This window comes from Oncorhynchus keta, chromosome 28 (assembly GCF_023373465.1).
Source record: "Oncorhynchus keta strain PuntledgeMale-10-30-2019 chromosome 28, Oket_V2, whole genome shotgun sequence".
NCBI lineage: Eukaryota > Metazoa > Chordata > Actinopteri > Salmoniformes > Salmonidae > Oncorhynchus > Oncorhynchus keta.
In genome coordinates, this window is record NC_068448.1 from 70,788,440 (window position 1) to 70,803,497 (window position 15,058).

Here is a 15,058-nt window from a genome sequence, read left to right on the forward strand (position 1 = left end):
TATTCTGTAGGCACTGTATGTGATGGGTCCCATAGCACTTGGACAGAAGGAAACTTGCTCACTCTCGAAACTATTCTAGTGTCTAATTTGGCCTTTCAGAGTCATCCAGCTGTAACCTGTAACATATCATATTTGGAAATTGAATATAAACTTTAGGTCGCTCTGGATAAGAGCGTCTGCTAAATGACTTAAATGTAAATGTAAATGTTCTATATTTCCAGCTAAGACAAATTAACTGCAATGCCTCATACAGCAAACATTGAACTTGCAATGTCAGCTAAATAAACTCGTACGGTGGGTGTACAGAAGAAATAAAACGATTGAGATTGCAAAATCTCTCTCACATAGACCCCACCCAGTACAACACACACAGGAACTTCTTCCTATGCAGTCTGGCATGGCCTTGTAGTGGAGGCTTTCCAAGTCAAACAATCAACTAAAACCTGTTCTTCAGAAACAAAGCAGGAGGATCATAGAGAGCTAAACCAGAGAGGATAGCACGCTTTACATCACTGGAATCCAAAGTCATATTAGCAGTCTAATTTATCTTCTCATGCCCCATCTCTTTCACTTAAGGTTTTTAACGAATTGCTCTAATAGTCTACTGTGAACTACAGTCATTGAAAAAAATAGCCCTTGCACACCTACTTTGTGCATGTTTGAAAAAGAAGAAACCAGCATACTGGTGTTCTTGAATACTTCCCAATTTGATTCAAATATGAGCATATAAGATCGCCAGTGTCCCTCCAGGAGGGATACTGGAACAGTAGGGGGAGGGATACTGGAACAGTAGGGGAATGGATACTGGACCAGTAGGGGTGAGGGATACTAGACCAGTAGGAGGGAGGGATATTGGAACAGTAGGGGAGGGATACTGGAACAGTAGGGCAATGGATACTGGAACAGTAGGGGAATGGATACTGGAACAGTAGGGGAATGGATATTGGAACAGTAGGGGGAGGGATACTGGAACAGTAGGGGAATTGATACTGGAACAGTAGGGGAATTGATACTGGAACAGTAGGGGGAGGGATACTGGAACAGTAGGGGAATGGATACTGGAACAGTAGGGGGAGGGATACTGGAACAGTAGGGGAATGGATACTGGAACAGTAGGGGGAGGGATACTGGAACAGTAGGGGAATGGATACTGGAACAGTAGGGGAATGGATATTGGAACAGTAGGGGGAGGGATATTGGAACAGGAGGGGAATGGATACTGAAACAGTAGGGGAATGGATACTGGAACAGTAGGGGAATGGATACTGGAACATTAGGGGAATGGATACTGGAACAGTAGGGGAATGGATATTGGAACAGTAGGGGAATGGATACTGGAACAATAGGGGAATGGATACTGGAACAATAGGGGAATGGATACTGGAACAGTAGGGGAATGGATACTGGAACAATAGGGGAATGGATACTGGAACAGTAGGGGAATGGATATTGGAACAGTAGGGGAATGGATACTGGAACAGTAGGGGAATGGATACTGGAACAGTAGGGGAATGGATACTGGAACATTAGTGGAATGGATACTGGAACAATAGGGGAATGGATATTGGAACAATAGGGGAATGGATACTGGAACAGTAGGGGAATGGATACTGGAACAGTAGGGGAATGGATACTGGAACAATAGGGGAATGGATACTGGAACAGTAGGGGAATGGATATTGGAACAGTAGGGGAATGGATACTGGAACAGTAGGGGAATGGATACTGGAACAGTAGGGGAATGGATACTGGAACATTAGTGGAATGGATACTGGAACAATAGGGGAATGGATACTGGAACAGTAGGGGAATGGATATTGGAACAGTAGGGGAATGGATACTGGAACAATAGGGGAATGGATACTGGAACAGTAGGGGAATGGATACTGGAACAGTAGGGGGAGGGATATTGGAACAGTAGGGGTGAGGGATACTGGAACAGTAGGGGTGAGGGATACTGGAACAGTAGGGGATACTGGAACAGTAGGGGAATGGATACTGGAACAGTATTGGGGGGGATACTGGAACAGTATGGGAATGGATACTGGAACAGTATAGGAAGGGATACTGGAACAGTAGGGGGAGGGATACTGGACCAGTAGGGTTGAGGGATACTAGACCCGTAGGAGGGAGGGATATTGGAACAGTAGGGGAGGGATTCTGGAACAGTAGGTGGAGGGATACTGGAACAGTAGGGGGAGGGATACTGGAACAGTAGGGGAATGGATACTGGAACAGTAGGGGAATGGATATTGGAACAGTAGGGGGAGGGATATTGGAACAGGAGGGGAATGGATACTGGAACAGTAGGGGAATGGATACTGGAACATTAGGGGAATGGATACTGGAACAGTAGGGGAATGGATATTGGAACAGTAGGGGAATGGATACTGGAACAATAGGGGAATGGATACTGGAACAATAGGGGAATGGATACTGGAACAGTAGGGGAATGGATACTGGAACAATAGGGGAATGGATACTGGAACAGTAGGGGAATGGATATTGGAACAGTAGGGGAATGGATACTGGAACAGTAGGGGAATGGATACTGGAACAGTAGGGGAATGGATACTGGAACATTAGTGGAATGGATACTGGAACAATAGGGGAATGGATACTGGAACAGTAGGGGAATGGATACTGGAACAGTAGGGGAATGGATACTGGAACAATAGGGGAATGGATACTGGAACAGTAGGGGAATGGATATTGGAACAGTAGGGGAATGGATACTGGAACAGTAGGGGAATGGATACTGGAACAGTAGGGGAATGGATACTGGAACATTAGTGGAATGGATACTGGAACAATAGGGGAATGGATACTGGAACAGTAGGGGAATGGATACTGGAACAGTAGGGGAATGGATATTGGAACAGTAGGGGAATGGATACTGGAACAGTAGGGGGAGGGATATTGGAACAGTAGGGGTGAGGGATACTGGAACAGTAGGGGTGAGGGATACTGGAACAGTAGGGGATACTGGAACAGTAGGGGAATGGATACTGGAACAGTATTGGGGGGGATACTGGAACAGTATGGGAATGGATACTGGAACAGTATAGGAAGGGATACTGGAACAGTAGGGGGAGGGATACTGGATCAGTAGGGTTGAGGGATACTAGACCCGTAGGAGGGAGGGATATTGGAACAGTAGGGGAGGGATTCTGGAACAGTAGGTGGAGGGATACTGGAACAGTAATGGAATGGATACTGGAACGGTAGGGGAATGGATACTGGAACAGTAGGGGAATGGATACTGGAACAGTAGGGGAATGGATATTGGAACAGTAGGGGATACTGGAACAGTAGGGGAATGGACAATGGAAGAGTAGGGGGAGGGATCTTGGAACAGTATGGGAATGGATACTGGAACAGTATAGGAAGGGATACTGGAACAGTAGGGGGAGGGATACTGGACCAGTAGGGTTGAGGGATACTAGACCCGTAGGAGGGAGGGATATTGGAACCGTAGCGGGAGGGATATTGGAACATTAGGGGAAGGATACTGGAACAATAGGGGAATGGATACTGGAACAATAGGGGAATGGATATTGGAACAGAGGGGGAGGGATATTGGAACAGGAGGGGATACTGGAACAGTAGTGGGAGGGATATTGGAACAGGGGGGGAATGGATACTGGAACAGTAGGGGTGAGGGATACTGGAACAGTAGGGGATACTGGAACAGTAGGGGAATGGATACTGGAACAGTAGGGGGAGGGATACTGGAACAGCAGGGGAATGGATACTGGAACAGCAGGGGAATGTATACTGGAACAGTATAGGGAGGGATACTGGAACAGTAGGGGGAGGGATACTGGACCAGGAGGGTTGATGGATACTAAACCCGTAGGAGGGAGGGATATTGGAACAGTAGGGGAGGGATACTGGAACAGTAGGTGGAGGGATACTGGAACAGTAGGGGAATGGATAGTGGAACAATAGGGGAATGGATACTGGAACAATAGGGGAATGGATACTGGAACAGTAGGGGAATGGATACTGGAACAGTAGGGGGAGGGATACTGGAACAGTAGGGGAATGGATACTGGAACAGTAGGGGAATGGATACTGGAACAGTAGGGGATTGGATACTGGACCAGTAGGGGTGAGGGATACTAGACCAGTAGGAGGGGGGATATTGGAACAGTAGGGGAGGGATACTGGAACAGTAGGGGAATGGATATTGGAACAGTAGGGGATACTGGAACAGTAGGGGATACTGGAATAGTAGGTGGAGGGATACTGGAACAGTAAGGAATGGATACTGGAACAGTAGGGGGAGGGATACTGGAACAGTAGGGGAATGGATATTGGAACAGTAGGGGAATGGATACTGGAAGAGTAGGGGGAGGGATACTGGAACAGTAGGGGGAGAGATACTGGAACAGTAGGGGAATGGATACTGGAACAGTAGGGGTGAGGGATACTCGACCAGTAGGAGGGGGGATATTGGAACAGTAGGGGAGGGATACTGGAACAGTAGGGGAATGGATATTTGAACAGTAGGGGATACTGGAACAGTAGGTGGAGGGATACTGGAACAGTAGGTGGAGGGATACTGGAACAGTAGGAAATGGATACTGGAACAGTAGGGGGAGGGATACTGGAACAGTAGGGGAATGGATATTGGAACAGTAGGGGAATGGATACTGGAAGAGTAGGGGGAGGGATACTGGAACAGTAGGGGGAGAGATACTGGAACAGTAGGGGAATGGATACTGGAACAGTAGGCGAATGGATACTGGAACAGTAGGGGGAGGGATACTGGAACAGTAGGGGAATGGTTACTGGAACAGTAGGGGAATGGATACTGGAACAATAGGGGAATGGATATTGGAACAGTAGGGGATACTGGAACAGTAGGGGGAGGGATATTGGAACAGTAGGGGATACTGGAACAGTAGGGGGAGGGATATTGGAACAGGAGGGGAATGGATACTGGAACAGTAGGGGTGAGGGATACTGGAACAGTAGGGGATACTGGAACAGTAGGGGAATGGATACTGGAACAGTAGGGGGAGGGATACTGGAACAGCAGGGGAATGGATACTGGAACAGCAGGGGAATGGATACTGGAACAGTATAGGGAGGGATACTGGAACAGTAGGGGGAGGGATACTGGACCAGGAGGGTTGAGGGATACTAAACCCGTAGGAGGGAGGGATATTGGAACAGTAGGGGAGGGATACTGGAACAGTAGGTGGAGGGATACTGGAACAGTAGGGGAATGGATAGTGGAACAATAGGGGAATGGATACTGGAACAATAGGGGAATGGATACTGGAACAGTAGGGGACTGGATACTGGAACAGTAGGGGGAGGGATACTGGAACAGTAGGGGAATGGATACTGGAACAGTAGGGGATTGGATACTGGACCAGTAGGGGTGAGGGATACTAGACCAGTAGGAGGGGGGATATTGGAACAGTAGGGGAGGGATACTGGAACAGTAGGGGAATGGATATTGGAACAGTAGGGGATACTGGAACAGTAGGGGATACTGGAATAGTAGGTGGAGGGATACTGGATCAGTAAGGAATGGATACTGGAACAGTAGGGGGAGGGATACTGGAACAGTAGGGGAATGGATATTGGAACAGTAGGGGAATGGATACTGGAAGAGTAGGGGGAGGGATACTGGAACAGTAGGGGGAGAGATACTGGAACAGTAGGGGAATGGATACTGGAACAGTAGGGGAATGGATACTGGACCAGTAGGGGGGAGGGATATTGGAACAGTAGGGGAGGGATACTGGAACAGTAGGGCAATGGATACTGGAACAGTAGGGGAATGGATACTGGAACAGTAGGGGAATGGATATTGGAACAGTAGGGGGAGGGATACTGGAACAGTTGGGGAATTGATACTGGAACAGTAGGGGAATGATACTGGAACAGTAGGGGGAGGGATACTGGAACAGTAGGGGAATGGATAATGGAACAGTAGGGGGAGGGATACTGGAACAGTAGGGGAATGGATACTGGACCAGTAGGGGTGAGGGATACTAGACCAGTAGGAGGGAGGGATACTGGAACAGTAGGGGAATTGATACTGGAACAGTAGGGGAATTGATACTGGAACAGTAGGGGGAGGGATACTGGAACAGTAGGGGAATGGATAATGGAACAGTAGGGGGAGGGATACTGGAACAGTAGGGGAATGGATACTGGAACAGTAGGGGGAGGGATACTGGAACAGTAGGGGAATGGATACTGGAACAGTAGGGGAATGGATATTGGAACAGTAGGGGGAGTGATATTGGAACAGGAGGGGAATGGATACTGGAACAGTAGGGGAATGGATACTGGAACATTAGGGGAATGGATACTGGAACAGTAGGGGAATGGATATTGGAACAGTAGGGGAATGGATACTGGAACAATAGGGAATGGATACTGGAACAATAGGGAATGGATACTGGAACAGTAGGGGAATGGATACTGGAACAGTAGGGGAATGGATACTGGAACAGTAGGGGAATGGATATTGGAACAGTAGGGAATGGATACTGGAACAGTAGGGGGGGAATGGATACTGGAACAGTAGGGGAATGGATACTGGAACGTTAGTGGAATGGATACTGGAACAATAGGGGAATGGATATTGGAACAATAGGGAATGGATACTGGAACAGTAGGGGAATGGATACTGGAACAGTAGGGGAATGGATACTGGAACAAGGGGAATGGATACTGGAACAGTAGGGGAATGGATATTGGAACAGTAGGGGAATGGATACTGGAACAGTAGGGGAATGGATACTGGAACAGTAGGGGAATGGATACTGGAACATTAGTGGAATGGATACTGGAACAATAGGGGAATGGATACTGGAACAGTAGGGGAATGGATATTGGAACAGTAGGGGAATGGATACTGGAACAATAGGGAATGGATACTGGAACAATAGGGGAATGGATACTGGAACAGTAGGGGAATGGATACTGGAACAGTAGGGGTGAATGGATACTGGAACAGTAGGGGTGAGGATACTGGAACAGTAGGGGATACTGGAACAGTAGGGGAATGGATACTGGAACAGTATTGGGGGGGATACTGGAACAGTATGGGAATGGATACTGGAACAGTATAGGAAGGGATACTGGAACAGTAGGGGGAGGGATACTGGACCAGTAGGGGGAGGGATACTGGAACAGTAGGGGATGGATCTGGAACAGGGGTAGGTGGAGGGATACTGGAACAGTAGGGGAGGGATACTGGAACAGTAGGGGAATGGATACTGGAACAGTAGGGGAATGGATATTGGAACAGTAGGGGAGGATATTGAAACAGGAGGGAATGGATACTGGAACAGTAGTAGGGAATGGATACTGGAACATTAGGGGAATGGATACTGGAACAGTAGGGGAATGGATATACTGGAACAGTAGGGAATGGATACTGGAACAATAGGGGAATGGATACTGGAACAATAGGGGAATGGATACTGGAACAGTAGGGAATGGATACTGGAACAATAGGGGAATGGATACTGGAACAGTAGGGGGGAATGGATATTGGAACAGTAGGGGAATGGATACTGGAACAGTAGGGGAATGGATACTGGAACAGTAGGGGAATGGATACTGGAACAGTAGTGGAATGGATACTGGAACAATAGGGAATGGATACTGGAACAGTAGGGGAATGGATACTGGAACAGTAGGGGAATGGATACTGGAACAATAGGGGAATGGATACTGGAACAGTAGGGGAATGGATACTGGAACAGTAGGGGAATGGATACTGGAACAGTAGGGAATGGATACTGGAACAGTAGGGAATGGATACTGGAACAGTAGGGGAGAAGGGGATACTGGAACAGTAGGGGTGAGGATACTGGAACAGTAGGGGTGAGGATACTGGAACAGTAGGGGATACTGGAACAGTAGGGGAATGGATATTGGGAATGGATACTGGAACAGTAGGGAGGATACTGGAACAGTAGGGGAATGGATACTGGAACAGTATAGGAGTAGGATACTGGAACAGTAGGGGAGGGATACTGGAACAGTAGGGGGAGATACTGGAGTAGGGGGAATGGATACTGGAACAGTAGGGGAGGGATACTGGAACAGTAGGGGAGGATACTGGAACAGTAGGGGAGGGATACTGGAACAGTAGGGGAATGGATACTGGAACAGTAGGGGAATGGATATTGGAACAGTAGGGGAGGGATATTGGAACAGGAGGGAATGGATACTGGAACAGTAGGGGAATGGATACTGGAACATTAGGGGAATGGATACTGGAACAGTAGGGGAATGGATATTGGAACAGTAGGGGAATGGATACTGGAACAATAGGGGAATGGATACTGGAACAATAGGGGAATGGATACTGGAACAGTAGGGAATGGATACTGGAACAATAGGGAATGGATACTGGAACAGTAGGGGAATGGATATTGGAACAGTAGGGGAATGGATACTGGAACAGTAGGGGAATGGATACTGGAACAGTAGGGGAATGGATACTGGAACATTAGTGGAATGGATACTGGAACAATAGGGGAATGGATACTGGAACAGTAGGGGAATGGATACTGGAACAGTAGGGAATGGATACTGGAACAATAGGGGAATGGATACTGGAACAGTAGGGGAATGGATATTGGAACAGTAGGGGAATGGATACTGGAACAGTAGGGGAATGGATACTGGAACAGTAGGGAATGGATACTGGAACATTAGTGGAATGGATACTGGAACAATAGGGGAATGGATACTGGAACAGTAGGGGAATGGATACTGGAACAGTAGGGAATGGATACTGGAACAGTAGGGGAATGGATACTGGAACAGTAGGGGATGGATACTGGAACAGTAGGGGAATGGATACTGGAACAGTAGGGTGAGGATACTGGAACAGTAGGGGATACTGGAACAGTAGGGAATGGATACTGGAACAGTAGGGGGGATACTGGAACAGTATGGGAATGGATACTGGAACAGTATAGGAAGGGATACTGGAACAGTAGGGGAGGGATACTGGACCAGTAGGGTTGGGGATACTGGAACAGTAGGACTGGGAGGGATATTGGAACAGTAGGGGAGGGATTCTGGAACAGTAGGTGGAGGGATACTGGAACAGTAATGGAATGGATACTGGAACGGTAGGGGGAGGATACTGGAACAGTAGGAGAATGGATATTGGAACAGTAGGGGAATGGATACTGGAAGAGTAGGGGAGGGATACTGGAACAGTAGGGGAATGGATACTGGAACAGTAGGGGAATGGATACTGGAACAGTAGGGGTGATGGATACTCGAACAGTAGGAGGGGGATATTGGAACAGTAGGGGAGGGATACTGGAACAGTAGGGGAATGGATATTGGAACAGTAGGGAATGGATACTGGAACAGTAGGTGGAGGGATACTGGAACAGTAGGTGGGAGAATGGATACTGGAACAGTAGGGGAATGGATACTGGAACAGTAGGGGAATGGATACTGGAACAGTAGGGGAATGGATATTGGAACAGTAGGGGAATGGATACTGGAACAGTAGGGGAGGGATACTGGAACAGTAGGGGAATGGATACTGGAACAGTAGGGGAATGGATACTGGAACAGTAGGGAATGGATACTGGAACAGTAGGGGAATGGATACTGGAACAGTAGGGAATGGATACTGGAACAGTAGGGAATGGATACTGGAACAATAGGGGAATGGATATTGGAACAGTAGGGGGGATACTGGAACAGTAGGGGATGGATATTGGAACAGTAGGGGATACTGGAACAGTAGGGGAGGATATTGGAACAATAGGGGAATGGATACTGGAACAGTAGGGGTGAGGGATACTGGAACAGTAGGGGATACTGGAACAGTAGGGGAATGGATACTGGAACAGTAGGGGGGGATACTGGAACAGTAGGGGAATGGATACTGGAACAGTAGGGGAATGGATACTGGAACAGTAGGGAGGATACTGGAACAGTAGGGGAATGGATACTGGAACATTAGTGGAATGGATACTGGAACAATAGGGGAATGGATACTGGAACAGTAGGGAATGGATATTGGAACAGTAGGGAATATACTGGAACAGTAGGGGAATGGATACTGGAACAGTAGGGGAATGGATACTGGAACAGTAGGGGAGGATATTGGAACAGTAGGGGGAGGGATACTGGAACAGTAGGGGTGATGGGGATACTGGAACAGTAGGGGATACTGGAACAGTAGGGGGGGAATGGATACTGGAACAGTAGGGAATGGATACTGGAACAGTAGGGGAATGGATACTGGAACAGTATAGGAAGGGATACTGGAACAGTAGGGGAGGGATACTGGACCAGTAGGGAGGATACTGGAACAGTAGGGGAGGATTCTGGAACAGTAGGTGGAGGATACTGGAACAGTAGGGGAATGGATACTGGAACAGTAGGGGAATGGATACTGGAACAGTAGGGGAATGGATATTGGAACAGTAGGGAGGGATATTGAAACAGGAGGGGAATGGATACTGGAACAGTAGGGAATGGATACTGGAACATTAGGGAATGGATACTGGAACAGTAGGGGAATGGATATTGGAACAGTAGGGGAATGGATACTGGAACAATAGGGAATGGATACTGGAACAATAGGGAATGGATACTGGAACAGTAGGGGAATGGATACTGGAACAATAGGGGAATGGATACTGGAACAGTAGGGGAATGGATATTGGAACAGTAGGGGAATGGATACTGGAACAGTAGGGGAATGGATACTGGAACAGTAGGGGAATGGATACTGGAACATTAGGGGAATGGATACTGGAACAATAGGGGAATGGATACTGGAACAGTAGGGGAATGGATACTGGAACAGTAGGGGAATGGATACTGGAACAATAGGGGAATGGATACTGGAACAGTAGGGGAATGGATATTGGAACAGTAGGGGAATGGATACTGGAACAATAGGGGAATGGATACTGGAACAGTAGGGGAATGGATACTGGAACAGTAGGGGGATGGATATTGGAACAGTAGGGGTGAGGGATACTGGAACAGTAGGGGATACTGGAACAGTAGGGGAATGGATACTGGAACAGTATTGGGGGGGATACTGGAACAGTATGGGAATGGATACTGGAACAGTATAGGAAGGGATACTGGAACAGTAGGGGGAGGGATACTGGACCAGTAGGGGGAGGGATACTGGAACAGTAGGGGAGGGATTCTGGAACAGTAGGTGGAGGGATACTGGAACAGTAGGGGGAGGGATACTGGAACAGTAGGGGAATGGATACTGGAACAGTAGGGGAATGGATATTGGAACAGTAGGGGGAGGGATATTGGAACAGGAGGGGAATGGATACTGGAACAGTAGGGGAATGGATACTGGAACATTAGGGGAATGGATACTGGAACAGTAGGGGAATGGATATTGGAACAGTAGGGGAATGGATACTGGAACAATAGGGAATGGATACTGGAACAATAGGGAATGGATACTGGAACAGTAGGGAATGGATACTGGAACAATAGGGAATGGATACTGGAACAGTAGGGGAATGGATATTGGAACAGTAGGGGAATGGATACTGGAACAGTAGGGGAATGGATACTGGAACAGTAGGGAATGGATACTGGAACATTAGTGGAATGGATACTGGAACAATAGGGGAATGGATACTGGAACAGTAGGGGAATGGATACTGGAACAGTAGGGGAATGGATACTGGAACAATAGGGGAATGGATACTGGAACAGTAGGGGAATGGATATTGGAACAGTAGGGGAATGGATACTGGAACAGTAGGGGAATGGATACTGGAACAGTAGGGGAATGGATACTGGAACATTAGTGGAATGGATACTGGAACAATAGGGGAATGGATACTGGAACAGTAGGGGAATGGATACTGGAACAGTAGGGGAATGGATATTGGAACAGTAGGGAATGGATACTGGAACAGTAGGGGAGGATATTGGAACAGTAGGGGTGAGGGATACTGGAACAGTAGGGGTGAGGATACTGGAACAGTAGGGGATACTGGAACAGTAGGGGAATGGATACTGGAACAGTATTGGGGGATACTGGAACAGTATGGGAATGGATACTGGAACAGTATAGGAAGGGATACTGGAACAGTAGGGTAGGAGGGATACTGGACCAGTAGGGTTGAGGGATACTAGAACCGTAGGAGGGAGGGATATTGGAACAGTAGGGGAGGGATTCTGGAACAGTAGGTGGAGGGATACTGGAACAGTAATGGAATGGATACTGGAACGGTAGGGGAGGATACTGGAACAGTAGGAGAATGGATATTGGAACAGTAGGGGAATGGATACTGGAAGAGTAGGGGAGGGATACTGGAACAGTAGGGGAGAGATACTGGAACAGTAGGGGAATGGATACTGGAACAGTAGGGGTGAATGGATACTGACCAGTAGGAGGGGATATTGGAACAGTAGGGGAGGGATACTGGAACAGTAGGGAATGGATATTGGAACAGTAGGGGATACTGGAACAGTAGGTGGAGGGATACTGGAACAGTAGGTGGAGGGATACTGGAACAGTAGGAAATGGATACTGGAACAGTAGGGGAGGGATACTGGAACAGTAGGGGAATGGATATTGGAACAGTAGGGGAATGGATACTGGAAGAGTAGGGGAGGGATACTGGAACAGTAGGGGAGAGATACTGGAACAGTAGGGGAATGGATACTGGAACAGTAGGCGAATGGATACTGGAACAGTAGGGGAGGATACTGGAACAGTAGGGGAATGGTTACTGGAACAGTAGGGGAATGGATACTGGAACAATAGGGGAATGGATATTGGAACAGTAGGGGATACTGGAACAGTAGGGGGAGGGATATTGGAACAGTAGGGGATACTGGAACAGTAGGGGGAAGGATATTGGAACAGGAGGGGAATGGATACTGGAACAGTAGGGGTGAGGGATACTGGAACAGTAGGGGATACTGGAACAGTAGGGGAATGGATACTGGAACAGTAGGGGGAAGGATACTGGAACAGCAGGGGAATGGATACTGGAACAGCAGGGGAATGGATACTGGAACAGTATAGGGAGGGATACTGGAACAGTAGGGGGAGGGATACTGGAACAGTAGGTGGACTGGGATACTGGAACAGTAGGGGAATGGATAGTGGAACAATAGGGGAATGGATACTGGAACAATAGGGGAATGGATACTGGAACAGTAGGGGAATGGATACTGGAACAGTAGGGGGAGGGATACTGGAACAGTAGGGGAATGGATACTGGAACAGTAGGGGATTGGATACTGGACCAGTAGGGGTGAGGGATACTAGACCAGTAGGAGGGGGGATATTGGAACAGTAGGGGAGGGATACTGGAACAGTAGGGGAATGGATATTGGAACAGTAGGGGATACTGGAACAGTAGGGGATACTGGAATAGTAGGTGGAGGGATACTGGAACAGTAAGGAATGGATACTGGAACAGTAGGGGGAGGGATACTGGAACAGTAGGGGAATGGATATTGGAACAGTAGGGGAATGGATACTGGAAGAGTAGGGGGAGGGATACTGGAACAGTAGGGGGAGAGATACTGGAACAGTAGGGGAATGGATACTGGAACAGTAGGGGAATGGATACTGGACCAGTAGGGGTGAGGGATACTTGACCAGTAGGAGGGGGGATATTGGAACAGTAGGGGAGGGATACTGGAACAGTAGGGGAATGGATATTGGAACAGTAGGGGATACTGGAACAGTAGGTGGAGGGATACTGGAACAGTAGGTGGAGGGATACTGGAACAGTAGGGAATGGATACTGGAACAGTAGGGGGAGGGATACTGGAACAGTAGGGGAATGGATATTGGAACAGTAGGGGAATGGATACTGGAAGAGTAGGGGGAGGGATACTGGAACAGTAGGGGGAGAGATACTGGAACAGTACGGGAATGGATACTGGAACAGTAGGCGAATGGATACTGGAACAGTAGGGGGAGGGATACTGGAACAGTAGGGGAATGGTTACTGGAACAGTAGGGGAATGGATACTGGAACAATAGGGGAATGGATATTGGAACAGTAGGGGATACTGGAACAGTAGGGGGAGGGATATTGGAACAGTAGGGGATACTGGAACAGTAGGGGGAGGGATACTGGAACAGTAGGGGGATGGATATTGGAACAGTAGGGGGAGGGATATTGGAACAGGAGGGGATACTGGAACAGTAGGGGTGAGGGATATTGGAACAGTAGGGGTGAGGGATATAGGAACAGTAGGGGTGAGGGATATTGGAACAGTAGGGGGAGGGATACTGGAACAGTAGGGGGAGGGATATAGGAACAGTAGGGGGAGGGATACTGGAACAGTAGGGGGAGGGATATTGGAACAGTAGGGGTGAGGGATATTGGAACAGTAGGGGGAGGGATATTGGAACAGGAGGGGTGAGGGATACTGGAACATTAGGGGGAGGGATACTGGAACAGTAGGGGAATGGATACTGGAACAGTAGGGGATAGTGGAACAGTAGGTGGAGGGATACTGGAACAGTAGGGGGAGGGGTACTGGAACAATAGGGAGAGGGATACTAGAACAGAAATGGGGGTACTGGAACAGTAGGGGGAGGGATACTGGAACAGGAAGGGGAGGTTACTGTCACAGAAAGGGGGGGTGTACTGGAACAGTAGGGGGGTACTTAGGGGTTAGAGTGAGGGAGCCATACATACACACTTGTGTGTTGATTTAGTCAAGAAGTGAAGATGGTCTACGATTTAACTTATAATGTTATAATGTTTGTTTAAAGCCTATGAGCTTGTAATTGTTTAAGTTAAAAGCAGTTTCTTGAAGAAAAACTTGCCTTTCTACCGCAAACCACATCATGACTCACTGAAAAACTTTCTCACAAGCTGCGTAAACAGCTAATATGAACCACAAGTATATCAGACTTATTAAATTATTTGTTTGGCTACATCCCCATGATCATGCTGTGAGCCCTGTTGTCTTATCCCAAGATAAATTACACAGGAACTGGCTATTCCCTAACCTGCTGCTTCACCTCCCGCTGACTACAGCATCTGCCTCTAAAACTGTGCGTGTGTGTGTGTGT

The 15,058-nt window shown here is 47.9% G+C and overlaps 1 protein-coding gene across 2 annotated transcripts in view; it reads left to right on the top strand.

Moving 5' to 3' along the window:
• Nucleotides 1-15,058, top strand: part of LOC118361762 (melanoma receptor tyrosine-protein kinase-like) — a 57,347-nt gene that overhangs the window by 19,535 nt on the left and 22,754 nt on the right. The window lies entirely within an intron of this gene.